Source organism: Tamandua tetradactyla, chromosome 1 (genome assembly GCF_023851605.1).
Source record: "Tamandua tetradactyla isolate mTamTet1 chromosome 1, mTamTet1.pri, whole genome shotgun sequence".
Taxonomy (NCBI): domain Eukaryota; kingdom Metazoa; phylum Chordata; class Mammalia; order Pilosa; family Myrmecophagidae; genus Tamandua; species Tamandua tetradactyla.
Window position 1 is genome coordinate 91,026,298 of NC_135327.1, and position 4,729 is coordinate 91,031,026.

A 4,729-nucleotide genomic window follows, 5' to 3' on the forward strand; every position below is an offset into this window, starting at 1 on the left:
AATTTGTGACTGAGAGACTGACCCTATAAGAAATACTAAAAGGAGCATTAAAGGCAGGAGAGAGAGGTCTGGAGAGAAGTGTAGAAATGAAGACTATCAGTTAAGGTAAAAAGAGAAAAAAAATTAGATATGACATAAAATCCAAAAGGCAAAATGGTAAAAGAAAGTACTGCCTTTACAGTATGAACACTAAATGTTAATGGAATAAACTCTCCTAATCCATTCAAAATACTTAGACTGGCAGAATGGATTGAAAAAACAGGACCCATTGGGGTGCCAGAGTAGTTCAGTGGTAGGATTCTCGCCTGCCATGTGGGAGACCTGGGTTCAATTCCCAGTCCATGTGCTTCCTGAAAACAAACAAACAAAGAAACAAAAATTACAACAGGGCTGTGTGACAGTGGCTCAGTGGCAGAATTCTTGCCTGCCAGACCAGAGACCAGGTTCAATTCCTGGTACCTGCCCATGCAAAAAAACAAAAGCAAGAACAAAACCAAAACAAATAGTGCTGCAATAACAGGATATTCACATGGAAAAAGAATGAAATGTGACCCCACCATGCAGCATACAGAAAACAACAACAACAACAACAAAAACAGGGTCCATCTATATACTGTCTACAGGTGACCCATTTTAGACCCAAGCACAAAAATAGGTTGAAAGTGAAAGGTTGGGAAAAGATATTTCATGCAAACAACAATTAGAAAAGAGCAGGAGTAGCTACACTAATATCCAACAAATTAGACCTCAATATAAAACAATTAAAAGAGACAAAGAAGGAAACAATGTAGTAATAAAAGGAAAAATTCAACAAGAAGACATAACAATCATAAGTATTTATGCACTGAGTCAGAGTGCTCCAAAATACATAGGGCAAACACTGACCACACTGAAGGAAGAAAAAGACACCTCTACCATAATAGTTGGAGACTTCAATTCCCCACTCTCATCAATGGATAGAACATCTAGACAGAGGGTGAATAAAGAAACAGAGAATTTGACTAGTATGATAAATTAACTGGATTTAACAGACATTTACAGAACATACATCCCACAATAGCAGAAAACACCTTTTCCTCAAGTGCTCATGGATCATTCTCAAGGATAACCATATACTGGGTAACAAAGCAAGTCTAAATACATTTTAAAAGATTGAAATCATACAAAACACTTTTTTGGATGATAATGAAATGAAGTTGGAAATCAATACCAGGCAGAGGGCCAGAAAATTCACAAATATATGGAGACTAAACAACATACTCCTAAACAACCAGTGGGTCAAGGAAGAAATTACAAGAGAAATCAGTAGATATCTTGAGGTAAATGAAAATGAAAACACAACATATCAAAATTTATGGGATGCAGCAAAGGCAGTACTAAGAGGGAAATTTGTTACCTTAAAGGCCTGTATTATAAAAGAAAAAAGATCAAAAATCAAGGAATTAACTGTCCACTTGGAAGAACTAGGGAAAGAACAGCAAACTAACCCAAAGGCAAACAAAAGGAAAGAAATAATGAAGTTTAGAGCAGAAATAAATGAAATTGAGACCATGAAAACAATTGAAAAAAATCAGCAAAATCAGAAGTTGGTTCTTTGAGAAAATCAATAAAATTGATGGACCCCTAGCTATATTGACAAAAAGAAGATAAATAAAATCAGAAATGGAAGAGGAGACATAACTACTGACCTTGCAGAATTAAAGGAGGTAATGAGAGGATACTATGAGCAACTATATGCTAATAAACTAGACAACATAGATGAAATGGATAACTTTCTAGAAAGGCATGAACAACCAACGTTGACTGAAGAAGAAATATACAACCTCAACAAACCAATCACAAGTAAAGAGACTGAATCAATTATCAAGAAGCTCCCACAGAAGAAAAGTCAAGGACCAGATGCCTTCACATGTGAATTCTTCCAAGCATTTAAGAAAGAATTATTACTAATCCTGCTCAAACCTTTCATAAAAATTGAAGAGGAGGGAAAGCTACCTAACTCATTCTATGATGCTAACATCACCCTCATACCACAGTCTGACAAAGATATTACAAGAAAAGAAAATTGCAGACCAATCTTTTTAATGAATATAGATGTAAAAATCCTCAACAAAATACTTGCAAATTGAATCAAGCAGCACATTACCATCGCCATGTGGAATTTATATTATAGTTAGTCCATATGAGTAAGACATGATAATATTTGTCTTTTGTTTCTGACATCTCATTCAACATACAGTCCTTAAGGTTCATCCCCTTAGTTGCATGCCTCACAACTTCATTCCTTCTTGTGACCACTTAGTAGTCCATTGAATGCATACACCACAGTTGCCCCTTCTATTCCTCAGTCATTGTTTCCTTAGGCCATGTCCATCCATTGTGAATTGGCACAACTGCTGCCATGAACACCAGTGTGCAAATGTCCATTCAGGTCCCCACACTCAGTTCCTCCAGGTATATACTGAGCAACAGGTTACAGGATATTATTGCAACCCCACCCATAGTCTCCTGCAGAACCAATACAACTACACTCCAAAGGGCTGCATCTCTCAGCTTCTCTACCAACAGTGAATAGGTACATCTCTTTCTCTGCATTTTCTCTAGCACTTATTTCTTTCTGTTCATTTTTAAACAATTTTATTCACATATCATACAATCCAACCTAAGTATGTAGACATACCTTCACCACCAAATACCTGAAGATATTTCCTTTCCTTCCACAAAGAATCCATACCCTTCCCCCATGCCTCACCATTGACATTTAGTTTTGGCATAATGCCTTTGTTACATTCAGTGAAAGCATATTACCATGTTGTTATTGATGACAAACTCTAGCTTTCATTGATTGTACTTTTTCTGTTTATCATTCCTTTTTTTTTTTGCATGGCAAGGCTCCAGGAATTGAACCTGGGTCTCTAGCACAGCAGGTGAGAACTCTGCCACTGAGCCACTGTTGCCCACCCTGTATACCATCCATTTTTAACACGCTGAAATGTTGATATTCATCTGTACTCCCTCATGCAAAAATGTTGTTTTATCTGTACATTTAATCACCATCATTGCCCACTCTACGCATTCCTAAGTTATACCATCTCAGTCTTTACCCTCTATCTTTCCTTTTGGTTTCATATGTGACCCCAGCCCTTCTCCCTCATTCATACTCACATTCAGTGTACTTATGTTATTTTGCTACAATCAGGTAGTATTGTGCTATCCATTACTGAATTTTTACAATCAGTTCTGTTGCACATCTGTATTCCTTCAGCACCAAATGCCCAGTTTCTATCCTCTATATTCTGATAACCTGAGTTCTTAACTTCAAGTCTCAAAGTTTACTCATTAGTGTTAGTTCTTATTAGTAGACCTTACATTATTTGTCCTTTTCTTCTTAGGCTAATTTCACTCAGCATAATGTCCTCAAGGTTCATCCACTTTGTTACATATCTCATGACTTTATTCTGTCTTACAGCTGTGTAATATCCATTATATGTATATACCACATCTTGTTTAGCCACTCATCTGCTGATGGACATTTGGGCTGTTTCCATCTCTTGGCCAAAGTAAATAAGGTTGCTATGAACATTGGTGTGCAAATATCCATTTGTATCCTTGCCTTCAGTTCCTCTGAATATATACCTAGTAATGAGATTGTTGGATCATATGGTAATTCTATACTTAGCTTCCTGAGGAACTGCCAGACTAACTTCCAGAGCAACTGTACCATTTTACATTCCCACCAATAGTAGATAAGTGTGCCTCTTTTGCCACATCTTCTCCAGCACTTGTCATTTTCTGTTTTTTGGATAATGGCCATTCTAGTGATGTTATGTCATTGTCTATCTCATTGTTGTCACCTGCTTTTGTTGTGGATGCTGCTTGTTGGTTTTAGTTTGATACTTGGTTGCTCTCTCTGCTATTTTTGTGAATTATAGCGTGAGATTCAAAAAGTATGCTTTTACTGATGTCATTTTCCCACAAGTTTTCTTTATAAATTTGACAGAAGTTTGTGATAACCAATATTTTGTTTATTATTACATATTTTTGAAAATTCTATAAATGCAATTACATTGTTGGTATTCTGCTGTGATTTCCTTTCCTTGTTTAGGTTTTTGAGATCCATGCATAGTGACATATGTAGTAGTGTGTACCAGTCAAGGATGACCAGAGAAACAGAAAACACTCTGGGTATGAAGCAGAAGAAACTCAATATAGGGCATTGTTTCCATGGAAGATAAAGGAGCTTGGAAGTCAAATAAGGGATGGTGAGGCAAACCAGCTATTAACCACAGCCCAAAGCCACTGGTCCTGTTAGGGCTGGAAGGACATGGAAAGGAGGGGATGTAAACTGATCTCAGAAGCTGGGCTGTCTGGCACAGTGTAAAACCATGCAGGAGCTAGACCCACAGAGAGGATAATTGTCTGGTGAGAATGGCAGAGATGTGACTTATGGTAGGAAAAGCTTGCTAAAGCAGAGAAATAGAGGGAGAAATACCCTGCATTCTTCCTTCCTCCAAGCCTCCAGTCTCTATTCTATGAATCATCTGACCAAGATGCACAACTAACTGGAAGAGAGTTGAAAAAGGAACCCATAAAATGTAATTTGCAGAAGGACAATAAACAGATCTGAGAGCAACAGGCAATGTCAGTGATTTGCTGTTGTTCATTCATTTTCACCACTGCATAGTATTCTGTTGAATAAATATCCAACTGTTCGTTTGTCTATTCTACT